The following is a 16,188-nucleotide window of genomic DNA, read 5'->3' as shown; positions in this document are numbered from 1 at the left end:
ATCTATTCAAGTAACATAAAAATATTAACTAATTCTTAATATATATTTACAAATTTAAATGTTAAATGTGAACAGGATTTAAAGAATCCAAATATCTAAATAGAATTATATAAGTTTAACAACTTATCATAATTTAGATTAATGAAAGTAGTAACAATACTAGAAAAGAATATTAATAAAATTAGACATACCCCTACTAATTAGACAATGGCTACTAATTGGAAGTAATGGATAATTATTGTGTGAGTGTGTTTTGTGGAAACTAATATCATGGCCAATTGAGTGAAACAAAGGACTTGCATAAACAGTATTCATGATTCACTCGAGTTCACAAAGCCATCACAAGAGGTCAATCTCATAACCCATGCACATGATAGAAGGCATCTAGTGTCATGCTCAGCCTTTTGCAATCCAAAAATATGTGAAATATGACAAATGGAAGACTAACAATAAGTCTCACCCTCTCTCTGCTAGTTATTCTGCAAGATCTTCATGTAGTATTGAACAGCAGAAAGTGACACTTGAGTATCAAACAAGGACCACTCCAATTTCACATGCCCAACACCAAACTCCTAATTCTCCCCACTCAAACTGCTCTTCCCACAATGTCTCCATCTTGGTCAACAGCAGCTTCAATGCTCAGGCTACTGGGGCCAAACACCTCTGAGTCATCCTGGACTCCATTCTCCACCCTATAGCCAGTCTGAACCAGGCGACTTCCCTACAAAACTTACCAAGGACTGCTTGCCTCTCTCCATGTCTACCAGAAGAACAGACCATCCTTGCCTCTCTGACATCGCACTAACCTTCTGACTGCTCTCATTGCTTCCACCTTTCCCTGCTGCAGTATTCTCTCCATGTAGATTTAAGACATTCATTTAAAATGAAGTCGGAAGGCCTGGTGCAGTGGCTCATGTCTGTAATCCCAGCACTTGGGAGGCCGAGGCAAGTGGACTGCCTGAGCTCACAGATTCAAGACCAGCCTGAGCTAGAACAAGACCCCACCTCTTAAAATAGCCGGGCGTTGTGGCAGGCACCTGTAGTCCCAGCTGCTCGGGAGCCTGAGGCAAGAGAATCACTTGAGCCCGAGTTTGAGGTTGCTGTGAGCTGTGACAGCACAGCACCCCACCAAGGGTGACAAAGTGAGCCTCTGTCTCAAAAAATACAAATAGAAAAATAAAATAAAGTCAGACTATGTTACTCTCTTATATGCTTTTCTGCCTCATTCAGAGAGTAAAAACCCAAGTCTGCCCTTCCCTTGCCCTCTCTGCTCCCATCTCCCGCCATCTCCTCCTGCTTACTCTGGCTTCAGCCACACTGGCCTTGTTCATCCTCACTGACTTGTCCCTCGTCTGCCCTGTGCCTGCTCTACCGTGGACAACAAGGCCATGTCCTTGCTCCTCCCTCCCAGAGACATTCTCCCATCAGACCGCCACAGAGATCACTCCATCTCTCCCTTCAAGTCTTTGCTTAAATACAGTCCATTCTTATCACTCTCAGTAGTAATGCTCCATATCTTATGTCCTATAGAGCCCATGAGAGTGCCTGGAACATCGAAGGCACTCAAAACATAATTGTTAAATGAACGATATTGGCCAGGAGGGAGGGAGAAGCTTTCTGTTAACTGTTCAGAAGCAGAGGTCTTCAAGGAAGATTACAACTTCACATTGGCCGAGTCAGGAAACCCAGAAAACTATATGCTCTCTCATACAGAGAACTCCTCAAGAAGGGTTAAGAATGGAATTGCAAGGAAGAGTTCATTTATTTTATAGCTTATAAAAATCAAAGTATTCAAAGAAGAGGAAAGAATTTCCATGATCTACCCTCACATTTCACATACTTCCATACAGGCCAAGGAAGGAATTCTAAGGCTCCCGCATAATGTGACAACTTTTCTATGCTAACATGATACCTATAGTATATGGGTACAGACGGAGGCAAAGCAGAGAGAGCCCTAAAATATACAAGGTAGAACATAAAATAATAAATTCAATTTGCAAATTTTAAACAAAGAAAATTTTCCCTTAAATCTATCATATACTGCCCAGTATTCCTTTTGGTGCCTAAAACCTTTTCTCTGTTAAACATTCCTGAGATTCTACTTTCTGAGAATGGCTGCATTTCTGACAAGTTTATAGCTTATTTGAGCCTTTGATGAAGTTTAGGCTTTCCAAGTAGGAAAGATTTGGACTCAGGGGCAAAGAAGAAAGTTGGAAATGCTGCGTTTCCTCCATTTGAAGATGCACATTTTCTCTACATCTTAGTTTGTGCGTGTATCTTAGGGTCTTTGGTCATGAATTTTAGGTGTCAACTGGATTAAGGAACACCTAGACAGGTAGTAAAACATCACTTCTGGGTGTGAGTGTGTTTCTAGAGCACGTTGTGTGTGTCTACAGACTGAGGGGGAAGATTGGCCCTGACCAATCCTCTGGGCACCCAGATGGAGGAGAAAGGGTAGGTTCTTATCTCTCGTGAGAAAGCGATGCTCTTCTTCCTTTAGACACCAGAACTCCAGGCTTTTCTGCCTTTTGACTCCAGGATTTATACCAGCAGCTCCCTGAGGCTTTTAGCTCTTCAGCCTCAGGATGAGAATCACACAATTAGCCTGCCTGACGCTGAGACCTTCAGACTTGAACTGAGCCTGCAGCTGCATTCCAGGTCTCCAGACTGAACATGGCCTCTCATTGACTTCTCAGCCACCACAGTCATGTGAGCCAATTCCTCTAATAGATCCTCTCTTATCTGCATTCTGTCACTTCTGTCTCCCTGAAGAACCCTGAATAATGCAGCCTTAAGATCTTAGACTTTCTTCTCTTATATACGGTAAAATAATGGTCTACTTGAGAACGACAGGTGTTAGCTTCAATGCAGTAAGTTTAAGTCAAATTTGGAAGTATGAGCCAGAGTCAGCTGGGTGCTGTGTTTTTGTCAGATACTCAGGGAGGCCATGGCTACAGTTTCTGGTCTGAATGGAAGCAAAGGCTATTTTCTTTAGGCAAAAAGTTTTCCAACTTATCTGAAGAAGGACTGGCCTACCTTGGCATGGAATGCAGACCAAATTCCCAAAGTCATTTGCTTCCTTGCAGCCTGAGACCAGAACCAGGGGTCTCATAGTCTGTCTTTTGACTAAGGCTCTAACACCTACAAAAATAATTTTTAGCCATCTAAGACTGGTTTAAATACTCAACAACTAAACCTCCTTAACATATGGATATCATCCTGTTTCCTTCTCATCATTCAAAGTCACGTACTAGATGAGTCATTATTGTTTCATATATCACTTCATTGTTTTTTGTGAGACAGAATCTTAAGCTGTCACCTTGGGTAGAGTGCTGTGGCGTCACAGCTCACAGCAACCTCAGACTCTTCGGCTCAAGTGATTCTCTTGCCTCAGCCTCCCAAGTAGCTTGAACTACAGGCGCCCTCCATGATGCCTGGCTATTTTGTTGTTGTTGTTGCAGTTGTCATTGTTGTTTTAGCTGGCCTGGGATGGGTTTGAACCCACCAGCCTTGGTGTATGTGGCCGGCACCCTACCACTGAGCTACAGGCACCACCTTCATTAATGTTTTCATTACTGAGGTCTTTTTTCACATTTTTCTTTTTTTTTTTATTGCACTTTTAGAGAGAGGATGTCATTCTGTCACTCAGGCTAGATTGTAACCTCAACCCTCCCCTTAAGCCTCCTGAATAGCTAGAATACAGGTACCCAGATAATTTTAAGAAAGTTTTTTTTTTTTTTTATAGACAAGGATTCACCATCTTGCCCAAGCTACTCTCAAACCTTTGGCCTCCCAAAGCCCTGGGGTTACAGGTGTGAACTGCCACAACCAGCCTGAGGTCTTCTGAAGACGACGGAAAGGCTTCAATGGAGAGCTCAGGCAACATCAGCAAGATGGTGGAGTAGAGCTTTCCAGTACTCACCCCCTGGCAGAAACATCTATTTGAGCAACTATTACACACCACAAGAGCTAGGAACACCAGGCGAGGAATTGCAGTACCTGAGTGCAATATAGAAATAAAAGAAATGCATCCAGGGGAACAATGATAATATCTTCCATGCCTAGTGTCTTTCTTGTTCATCTTCCATATTTAGAATATTCTGAGCTGTAAATTTTAGTTTTGAATTATAGTCCTTAGATTCGTAGAACAGTATCACCTCTTAAAAGCAATGGGCTTTACACAACCTTTTGCTTTTAATAAGATGCTGAAATATTTCACGTAGACTAGTATCCGCTTTCAGAAAACAGAACTTTTATGACAAGACCTATTCATTACTCTGGCATCTCTTACTGCTTTCCTGACTGTTTCAGATGGAAGCCTCAGAGGGAAAGCAGGTCAACAGGAACAATCCCAAGAGCTCCTGAGCCCGGGCAGGCTGCAGCAGAATCCGTGCAAAACCGTCCGCTCCGAGCCTACTGCTGCCCTCCTGTATTTTGGCAGAGCACTCAGATAGAGCAGTGAATGTAAATACAGCTGTCACCCCTGGAGGAAATTGAGTGAGGAAATAGGCAGAAACAAGGGGTCCTGAACATTCAGGGGGCACTTATACTCAGTCAATTTGCTCTCAAAAAAGGATGACAGCTTTATCTTTTCAACAAATGCTCCAGTCTAAATGGTAATGAAGGTTATCATTGCTAATGAATCTAGCATTATAACTCCTCTGAGTGATCTCTTCTTGTTCTGCAGATAATTAAAAGGCTTTTCTAAATCCTAGGTTGCATGGAGCAATTGTATGAGAGCCTTGAGAAGGAAGCCAAACAGCAGCAAGGTTAGGAGGAGAAACGCCTCATGAATAAACACAAGTCTCCAGACTGAAGACCTCCTCTGCCGTGATTCTAAAGTGTTTTTAAATAGTGCATCCACCACTATTTATCAGTTTATTCCATTTAAAAATGAATAAGGATATTTTTCTAGGGTAATTTCAAAATGAATATGAAAAACAAAGATAAGAGTCAGTATTGTTTTTCTCCTTCTTATCTTCTTCCAACGACCTCCCCTACTCTCTGCAAAAGGACTAATGTGCCCTTCATTTGATAACCCACTTCTTTTCTCCCTTTAATTCCATTTGGAATTGTTATAAGAAACCAATTTCTTACTATTCACTTGAGGAAATTAGTTTTGGAGCAAAAGAGTTCTGAGGTCTAACCAGGCAGTCCGGGTTTCCTATTGTGACCTTCCAAGATAACGTCCATAGAAGTCAGTCTTCTTCCTCTTATTTTTCAGTAAAAGCCAAGCTTTCTGACTCACTAGTTATGAAATTTTTCCTTGAATCTGTGATGCAAAAACGGGTGTGGTTCTTAACATGACACCTCCATTGTCATAACGCATGCTGTTTCCAAAATTTCCTGTGCAAGAAAATGAGTCTGCCTTCTTCTAAATAGATTCTCCCTCAAAGCCTTCAACGTTCTAAACCAATTAAGAAATAATGTAGAATACCCCTACCAAGACCCAAGTCTGGCACTTTGATTTTCTTTCTACCTCCTCACCCTTCTCCCATTTTCAAACATACAAGTAAACTAGAATTGTAACTTCAATCCTACCACCTAATCCTACGTGAGTTAGGGTCCTTGGGGAGACAATATGCAGAGAGAGCTTTTGGCCCCCTAGAAATCATTTAGCAGCTTTATAACAAACATGGGCACAGGCAAGCTGTATGAACATATACGCAGGATATCCTGGATGGACACCTGTATTTAAATTCTGTGGGATCAACCATCACTTAATTTTACTCATTAGAAAATAGATACTAATTGGCTTTTGTGTATGGATTTATATTTGATACTATTTTGAAAGCACCACTAATTTAATCTTCTGATTAAACCTGACAAAAGCCAGCTATGGCCATTGGGGATTATACGTGGCATACCCTGTTTAACAGTCACGGTTTTGTTATGGCCCTCATGCTAAGAAAACTTGTTTGTAAATATATAAGTAGGCCAACCAGGAGACCTATATATGTGGATATTCTCACAAAATTTCAGCCCCCAGAGCTCTGTAACTGTCCATCTATAAACAAATGTAGCCCTTCAAGCAATGACATTGTATCACAACTTTCCAGCTAGCACCTAGCAGAGCTGAATAATGTCATCCCATTGCTATAAGCACTTTGTCCACAAACTTCTAAAACCAAGCTGGGTTTGAAAAGTGCTTTTTTTATGCATTGCATCAAAGCTCCTAATAGTTTTTTTGAGTGCAATTGACTTGGAGGTTGTGCAAGTTCTTTGGGCAAATACACAAACAGTAGAAAATCATGTCATTACCTTCAAGCACAGAGGATAATTTTAGCCTAAAGGAGCAATGCAGTCCAAAATAAAGAACAGGGCCAAAAATAACCCTAAGAAATAAGACATGGAGTATTGACTAGATGACATTAATTGTTCTTTACTCAATAAGGTTTAAAGGACAACTGATCAACCCTCTATTTCATTTTGCTGGAATAAATACAACTTGTACGTTCATTAAGGAAAATTACCATAATCATGTAACTCTAAATTACAATTAAATGATTTGTTACCTAGCTAATAATAATTCATATGTATTTCACCCTTTATAAATTCTCAAGTCATTTATGCAGTATCTGAACTTTCTGAAAACTATCACCTAACGTAAAATAAAAATGCTGAACCCTTCCCATAGTCTCTGACTAAGCAGCTGATTAGCGAAGCTTCTCTTCACATTCTGCTACCTGCAGCCTGGCTAAACTTACAGTTACTAAATCCTAAGTGGTGGTGTGCTCTCCTAAGTACAGTGGGGATGTTTTTTTTCTTTCACAGAGTTTAAGTAAGTATAAAATGAAATAAACAAATGAAGATCTCTGAAACAATGGAATTATTTTTCATAATTATATGCCATGAATAAATCACATACAACTTTTCAAATATACACCTATCATTCAAATCCATTATGTAAAGCAAATGTTAATTTTGTTACAGCCACTAGAGTGAAATAGATGCTTTCTGAATCTTCTACCTTAAGTTTTGCTCATCAGAAAGGGGAGGAATGGATCTAGGTACATTAGTCTTACATTTTTAAATATATTTGTACTTTTAAATTAAAAGATGTACAATATAAGTTTTATGCAATTTATTTAATACCAACTAGAAAACACAAGCAGAAGGAAAGACAACTTCGGAACAGAAAGTCTATGCCTTTCAAATAAAAAGCAATATCTTGATTGCATCCCCTTCATCAGTCTACTTACTTTTTAAAAAAAAATACTGGATTTTTTCAGAAATAGTTTTATTTTTTAGGTTCATTGAGGGTCCAAATAATCAGGTTGCACTGATTGCATTTGTTAGAAGTACCTCTTGTAATTGTGTCCCACCCCCAACAGGTGCGCCATACATGGTGACCTCTCCCATCTCCCCACTCCCTGTTTCCCTGTCCCCCACCTTGAATTGATTTCAGTTTTTCTCTTATGTGGGTACATATTAGATTCATCTACTGGCTTCATATTAGAATTGATTCTTGCTTCTCCATTCTTGTGAGATTCTTTACTAAGAAGAATGTGTTCCAATTCTATCCAGGTAAATACAAAAGATATAAAGTCTCCATCTGTTTAATGGCTGAATAGTATTATGGTATTATAATACCACTGCTGTTAATCCATTCCTGGGTTGGTGGACATTTGTTTCCATGTTTTGGAAATTGTAAACTTATCCTTTTTTTCCCAAAAACTTCCTATTTTTTTATTTCATAGTACTAACTTATTCTTTTAATCAATAGCAAAATCCTCCTAAATAAAAAACACATCTCTCTCTCCGTCTGAGCACTGCTACTATTCCTACTCTGGCTCAGTATGCCATCATACAAGTTGAATGCCTGCTCAACCATTTCAAGGTAAGAAAATCAACATTTGCCAAACTTCGCTACCATCTATTCTAAAAGAATGTGTCAACAATCTTTTCAATGCATGGCAATGCAGTAGTTTGACTCACTCAGAGTTGTTTAAAATGATTAATCTTCACATGATCAGATCAGCTTTTTTCTCATGAGTAAATCCATACAAGCTGTATTTCAAGATTAGCTGTATCTCAAAATATTGAGACTTCATAAGGTATATTTAAAGGCCGGCAAAGCAATCATTTTTGTTATCAGATCATAATGTTATCATGACATGGAATATTATTTTCAAGTGTGATATTATCTATCATGAACACTAACCTGGTAAACTCTCACTAACCATCAAAGTTAAATACTTGGTTCTTCTCCAGATCATCCCAGCCACTCTCCCTTTCCATATTTCAAGCATAAAGAAAAATTTTCAATTTTCCAAATGTGTGCTATATTCTGTATCACTGCAAGGTCTTTTACAAATCCTATTCCTTTACCTAGACACTCTTTGCCCAAAGACCCTCCCTCCATCAATTAACTTTACACACCATTCATGTTTCTTAAAGTTATTCCTCTGGGGACCTCGTCTGACTTTTATAAGTGCCTGTTACATAAATTAGCATTATATCTTATTTCCCCAGAGAGAGCTGTGCCAGAACTATCATCATGATTAATGTCTTTCCCATTTTCCTATAAGCTTCATGAAAGCAGGGCTGTGTCATTCTTGCTCGCTTTTTTATCCCCTGAATATAATACCATGTCTGGTATCTACTAGCAGTTCATGTATTTGTTAAATGAATTAAGGCTACAGAGCTCAATATTTTTTTATGAATCTTTCTTTCCTGTCTTTTGAGCTCATGTCTATCTCCATCATATCACATTAATATTGACACCCCAAAATTTTGATTTCACTTTTTTTGGTTATTAAAGGTATTATAGTTTTTAGCTTCTCTGTCAATCTGTTTTGTTATAAGCAATAAAAAAATAATTTTTAAGGTATTAAATATTTGGGGTAACTTAAAGGATCTTCAGCAATTAGTCATCAAGACAGCCACACCAGGGAAATCCCCAAATTTGTAGGGCAGAACTGGTCTCGTGAAGACCTCTTAACTACAACCTATGATACAGACATCTCGGAAAGCCTGCAATGCAAGCCACGAGGTGTTCCTTCCAGCCCCTTACCACTGCTGCTTCTGGGAGGTGGCTGCAAACGTGTTTATTCCCTTGCCTTCATTAGAATGAATTTTGAGTGGTCCGTCTTTTATCTGGGAATATATATCTGCTTATCAGAGCTGGCTAACAGGTTATGCCCAGAAGCAAGAAGGGCTGAGAAGGGAAGTGTCCTAGGGAGAGGTAGATGCAGTCTCCTGAGTTATAAGAAGCTTAAAATACCGGGGGAGAGGGCAGCAGGAGGCAAAAAGAGGAAATCTTGAGATGTTACTTCAAGAGTTGGGATGAATGAATAGGACAAAAACCGTATCTTATTGTTCTAGCATATCACTCAGAGTATCCAGAACAATGTACTACAAGATAAATAATATTCGCACACAGAAACAGACTTAGGGGAAAAAAATAACAAACTCATATCAAATAATGCCACAGAGAGGGGCTTAAAAAATGCCAGTTGAAAGGAGAGTCCAAATATTATCAGGTCCCTGTGCCTTTCTTATTTATGCCATACCATCTATGACATTTCAAAAATCTAAGCCTTTTTAAATATAGGATAAACTCTGTGAAGTAAATTCTTTCAGTAGCAAGCAGGTACCTGATGGCCTGGCCATGTGGAATGTTGATGTGATTAAGGGACTCCCTAAAGAATGCTGTAGACTTACATACTGTGAGAAAGAAGGCATTGTGTGGCTTGCAGAAGCCAGTCCTCCAACAGATTTTTCAAACAGCTGGTCACCAGAACTACCCAGACAAATGATGGGCAGACAGAAATTACAACATCAGGCTCATTTATCTCTGAAATGAAAGCATTCTACCAATGAAAGAAAGATTGAGAACAAATTGTGTAAGGACACATGGCCTTTGATTAATAAGTCAATTGTTTTGTCTCTATGTACTAGAGCAATTCCTTGAATTAGAAAATAGTAGATTTTTAAAACATCATTTCACAAAGCTAGGATTACTAAAGATGCACTGAAGTGGTATTATTTATGTGAACAAGGAAAAAGGATTTCATTTTCTGCCAGAAATATTGAAGTACCCATATTTGAATGAGCTTCCTGCAGTAATCTATAACCAGGCCAGGCAAAGAGCAATTATATTACTAGCTTGCAATTATATTACTAGCTTGCTTTTTACCTCTAAGCTCGGATATAAAGTTTAATCTGGGCAGAAGCAATTTCAAAAGGAAAAAAAAAAAACGAATAAAAGATTACTATGGCTTTTCTTTTCACACACAAATCTGTCCAATCCTAATATCTAGTATCTAGTAATCATTCAGAAAGAATAAAGAAAGAAAAGTTTAAGAACGAAGAAAACCCTCCCTGTCGAACAGTTTACACTACGGTGACAAGAATTTACACACAGGTTTCATAGAATAAGGAAGGCTATGTCAACCAGTGTGATGAAAATGTGTCAAACGGGGCGGCGCCTGTGGCTCAGTGAGTAGGGCGCCGGCCCCATATGCCGAGGGTGGTGGGTTCAAATCCAGCCCCGGCCAAACTGCAACAACAAAAAAAATAGCCAGGCGTTGTGGTGGGCGCCTGTAGTCCCAGCTGCTCAGGAGGCTGAGGCAAGAGAATCACATAAGCCCAAGAGCTGGAGGTTGCTGTGAGCCGTGTGACACCACGGCACTCTACCGAGGGCAGTAAAGTGAGACTCTGTCTCTACAAAAAAAAAGGAAAGAAAATGTGTCAAACAGTTTATGAAGCTAGTGAATGATGCCCCATGATCATATCAATGTACACAGCTATGATTTAATAAAAAAAAAAAAAAAAAAAAAAACAGAATCGTGTTAAGACCCTTGAGAAATCTGTCAGTCTTTTCCATAGCTTTTTAGAGATGATTAAGGTCCATGCCAAAAAAAAAGATAACTTCTAAAATTTTTCTTTAAAATGTCTGCAATAGAAAAATCCAATATTATTCAGTAATATGTTCCTTAGTCCAAAACACTAAATTGGAAAAACTTAAGGCATAAATTAAACAAATGAAAAACATGACTTCTCATAGCTTTCATGTGCCTTAACCTAAAAAGATTCCTTTAGATAAAAAGTGAATACAAATGATTTGTTCAGAAAGATGCCATTATCACAATGAAAACACTCCTTCATGCCGTGCGTGGAAGACAATACTGGGAGTCCCCTGGCATTCATTTTACTTTCTCCCTTTCTCATCCCTTGCTTGGAATTTAGAATCACTATTTTGAACCATAGAAGATAAGCTCATTCTCTATGGAAGCAAAGAGGAAATCTGGAAGGAACTTGACTTCCTTGTACTGCGTGCCATAAACTTTCTCAAAGAGAAATAAGCCTTTTTCTGATGTAAACCAGGATAATTAGCAGTCTATGTTACTTATAGGCAAACAATCCTTTACACACATGATACAATACGTGTTAACAGCTGCTGTTAACATACTACTAAATAGTCCTTCTCCATTTGTTCAATAAATTCATCATTCTGTTCAAGAAACAAGGTTTCTAAGATTATTCCCCTTACCCTCTGTCATATAATCACTTTCTCAGCCTTCTGAGAAATGTACCAAATGTACCAAACGGTCCAGCCCTGAATAGAGGGTAGAGAAGATGTTAGAATTATTTTCCTTCCTGATGAAAGGAAGATCCTGTTGTCTGTTCAGTTTTTTCCTCCTGCCTGTAATGTCCCTGGGGTGCTTGAGGTCGTGGCATCATCTGCAAACAGGGAATAAGAGGAGGAAGGAGCTTGGGTCCCACCTCACGGAACCATTTCACCAATTTCACCACGATTACTGATCTGCAGGCTTCTTGATTATGTGAAATATAACATTTTAAATGATTAAGTCACTGCCGGTCAGTTATTCAACTGAAGTAGAAAGCTGTGTCAACAGATGTATTTTAGTACATATGTAGAAAAAATCTGGTACTACTGTTTTTCTAGATTAGAACAACAAATGGACTTACCTTTATACACTTTAGAATGGATGGATTTGTTTATAACGAATCTAAATAAAAAGTAATTTGATTAAAAAGAAAATATCACAGCATCTCTTTAAATATTTATTTATATATTAATGTTATGTTGCTTAAAAATTCTGTTTATATTATCCTTATAACTGAAAAGAAGCATATTTAAATGTTTTACTCTAATAGGAACTGTATCTTAATCTCACGATCACTTTTTAAATCAGTATTTTATGACATCATTGTATTTTACATTTTAATATATAAAAGTTTTACGATAAAATTCATTTTACAGAGAGAATATGTGGTCTATCGACTAAAAAAAATACACATTAACAAAAAGGAACTTATAAGATTCAAGCCATAGAAGTAAAGAATCAGGAAGTCTAAGTTAATGACATGAAGAGCTTTAGAAAGCATCCGAAGTATAGGATATCACCCTATAAAAGTAAGATGAAACTGTGGTATCAAAAGGCAGAAAAAGGATATATCCAGGAATGGTAAAGGGAGCAGAGAACAGCTATTCTTCATTATAAATATTTAATCTAAGAGACAGAAAACTAGTCAAAACCAACTAAAATATTGAGGAGAATAGGAGCCAAAAAATCAAATTAAATTGTGTATCAGGATACAGAAGAGGTACTGGCAGGTGTCAAGAAACAGAAATGAGCTAATCCAAGGTGAGAGGAGTCTAAGCCAAGAACAGGATGAATCCCACAAATCTGGCCCGTTGAACACATTCACACCCGTGCATCTTATTATTCCTCGGGAAGCTGGAAGGAAATTTTTTAGTAAGCTCAATTTTTACTTAACTTATACATGTACAGTATACAAAATCTGAAAGGTGCAAAATGGTGGAAAGCAACATATAAATCCTCCTCCCAATCTATCACGTAACCACCTAGGTTTTTTCTCAGCAACAAGAACTATTACCAGTTTCTTGTGTGTATTACAAAATACTTTTAAGGCTGCATTTAGGGGGAAAAACCAAAAATTTTTTAATTGAATTTGAGAGTAAGATTTAAATCAATTAAAAACCATTTGTTGCTCATGGATTGGAAGATATTAAGATGTGGGTGGTGCCTATGGCTCGAAGAGTAGGGTGCAGGTCCCATATACCTGAGGTGGTGGGTTTGAAGCCAGTCCCGGCCAAAAAAAAAAAATTGGAAAAAAAAAAAAAAAAAGATAATATTCAGATGACAATACCAACAAATTAATTCATACATTCAATATAATCCCTTTCAAATCTCTGCTGCATTTTTTGTTTTTGCAAAAATTAACAAGCTGATTCTAATATTCATGTGGCATTACAAAATACAGAATAGCCAAACAATCTTGAAAATAAACAAAGTTGGTGAACTCACACTTGCTGATTTTGAAATTTACTACAAAGCTACTTTAACCAAGAGTGTGCAGATAATTTAAGACATACAGATCAAACCCACAGCCAATATTTTACTGAATGGAGTAAAACTGAAAGCTTTTCCTCTTAGAACTGGAACCACACAAGGTTGTCCTCTGTCACCTTTACTATTCAACATAGTGCTGGAAGTTCTAGCCAATACAATTAGGCAAGACAAGGAAATAAAGGGAATCCAAATGGGAGCAGAGGAGGTCAAACTCTCCCTCTTTGCTGACGACATGATCTTATACTTAGAGAACCCCAAAGACTCAACCACAAGACTCCTAGAAGTCATCAAAAAATACAGTAATGTTTCAGGATATAAAATCAATGCCCACAAGTCAGTAGCCTTTGTATACACCAATAACAGTCAAGATGAGAAGCTAATTAAGGACACAACTCCCTTCACCATAGTCTCAAAGAAAATGAAATACTTAGGAATATACCTAACGAAGGAGGTGAAGGACCTCTATAAAGAAAACTATGAACTCCTCAGAAAGGAAATAGCAGAGGATATTAACAAATGGAAGAACATACCATGCTCATGGATTGGAAGAATCAACATTGTTAAAATGTCTATACTTCCCAAAGCAATCTACCTATTCAATGCCATTCCTATCAAAGTACCTACATCGTACTTTCAAGATTTGGAAAAAATGATTCTGCGTTTTGTATGGAACCGGAAAAAACCCCGTATAGCTAAGGCAGTTCTTAGTAACAAAAATAAAGCTGGGGGCATCAGCATACCAGATTTTAGTCTGTACTACAAAGCTATAGTGCTCAAGACAGCATGGTACTGGCACAAAAACAGAGACATAGACACTTGGAATCGAATTGAACACCAAGAAATGAAACTAACATCTTACAACCACCTAATCTTCAATAAACCAAACAAGAACTTACCTTGGAGGAAAGACTCCCTATTCAATAAATGGTGTTGGGAGAACTGGATGTCTACATGTAAAAGACTGAAACTGGACCCACACCTTTCTCCACTCACAAAAATTGACTCAAGATGGATAAAGGACTTAAATTTAAGGCATGAAACAATAAAAATCCTCAAAGAAAGCATAGGAAAAACACTGGAAGATATTGGCCTGGGGGAAGACTTCATGAAGAAGACTGCCATGGCAATTGCAACAACAACAAAAGTAAACAAATGGGACTTCATTAAACTGAAAAGCTTCTGTACAGCTAAGGAGACAATAACCAAAGCAAAGAGACAACCCACACAATGGGAAAGGATATTTGCATATTTTCAATCAGACAAAAGCTTGATAACCAGGATCTATACAGAACTCAAATTAATCCACATGAAAAAAGCCAACAATCCCATATATCAATGGGCAAGAGACATCAATAGAACTTTCTCTAAAGACGACAGACGAATGGCTAACAAACACATGAAAAAATGTTCATCATCTCTATATATTAGAGAAATGCAAATCAAAACATCCCTGAGATATCATCTAACCCCAGTGAGAATGGCCCACATCACAAAATCTCAAAACTGCAGATGCTGGCGTGGATGTGGAGAGAAGGGAACACTTTTACACTGCTGGTGGGACTGCAAACTAGTACAACCTTTCTGGAAGGAAGTATGGAGAAACCTCAAAGCACTCAAGCTAGACCTCCCATTCGATCCTGCAATCCTATTACTGGGCATCTACCCAGAAGGAAAAAAATCCTTTTATCATAAGGACACTTGTACTAGACTGTTTATTGCAGCTCAATTTACAATCGCCAAAAGGTGGAAAGAGCCTAAATGCCCACCAACCCAGGAATGGATTAACAAGCTGTGGTATATGTATACCATGGAATACTATTCAGCCATTAAAAAAAATGGAGACTTTACATCCTTCGTATTAACCTGGATGGAAGTGGAAGACATTATTCTTAGTAAAGCATCACAAGAATGGAGAAGCATGAATCCTATGTACTCAATCTTGATATGAGGACAATTAATGACAATTAAGGTTATGGGGGGGGAAGCAGAAAGAGGGATGGAGGGAGGGGGATGGGGCCTTGGTGTGTGTCACACTTTGTGGGGGCAAGACATGATTGCAGGAGGGACTTTGCCTAACAATTGCAATCAGTGTAACTGGCTTATTGTACCCTCAATGAATCCCCAACAATAAAAAAAAATAAATAAATAAAAGCTGAGTCACAAAAAAAAAAAAAAAGACATACATATCAATGAAATCAAATAGGAAGTCTAAGTCAAATCCTTCACTTATATTCAAATGATTTTCAAGGATGTTAAGGCAGTTCAAACAGGTATGAGGGATATTTTTGGAGTAATGAAAATATTCAAAAATGCACAGCTCTACAGAATTACTAAAATTCTCTACTTGGACAGTTAAAATGGTTGACTATTTCAATACAATATGAACATTGTACCTAAATAGAAGATTTTTAAAAAATAAAATAAGAATTTGTTTACATTTATTACTTATTAAATTATGTCTTAATCTTATGTTTCACTTTTACTTCAGTGCTTGTTTAATGATACTATTAACATTCACCTAAAATAAGAAAAATCTATTTTTGTACTGACAGAGAGAAAAGATTACTTGATACAAAATTGAGGTCATTTAGGTAAAATACTTCAGGATTAAAGTCTAGCTATTTTACCACGAAATTAAAACAACTCTTAGTATTCAATATTAGGTACCTAAATTGGTAAAAGATTTACTAAAGTTAGGTAGGAAACCCAAAGTTATAAAGTAGTAGAAAATAATAGTGTCCCAGACTCCATACATGCAGACGTTCTCAATTTGGCTTCCAAATGAGGGCAGGGTGTCCACAAAGATAACAAATGAGCTTGCCAGAGAGATCAGCCAGGAGCT

This window comes from Nycticebus coucang, chromosome 1 (genome assembly GCF_027406575.1).
Source record: "Nycticebus coucang isolate mNycCou1 chromosome 1, mNycCou1.pri, whole genome shotgun sequence".
Classification (NCBI taxonomy): Eukaryota; Metazoa; Chordata; class Mammalia; order Primates; family Lorisidae; genus Nycticebus; species Nycticebus coucang.
Note: the sequence above shows the minus strand (reverse complement) of the source record.